This window comes from Cystoisospora suis (assembly GCF_002600585.1).
Source record: "Cystoisospora suis strain Wien I chromosome Unknown contig_5476, whole genome shotgun sequence".
NCBI lineage: Eukaryota > Apicomplexa > Conoidasida > Eucoccidiorida > Sarcocystidae > Cystoisospora > Cystoisospora suis.
The window spans coordinates 8707-8964 of record NW_027158266.1 but is presented as its reverse complement, the minus strand read 5'-3'; positions in this window follow the sequence as shown (position 1 = coordinate 8964).

Sequence of the window (258 nt, the reverse complement as noted above, 5' to 3'; positions counted from 1 at the left end):
ACGAAGAGGAAGAAGAAGAAGTAACAGGTGTAAACTTACCAAGGCGTGAAGAGAAGGAGAGAGAAGAAGGACACACAAGCTTTCTTCTCTTCACTTTTGGTTTCCCTAGAGTCTTCTCTCCAACGTATGACTGAGTGCATGCGCATGCAGACAAAATAAGAGACGTAGGTCTATTCTACACACACTCTCCTTCATACCTATAGACAAAGATCTATATACAGGGATACAAGCACGTAAACGCCAGCTTCATCTCTTTCT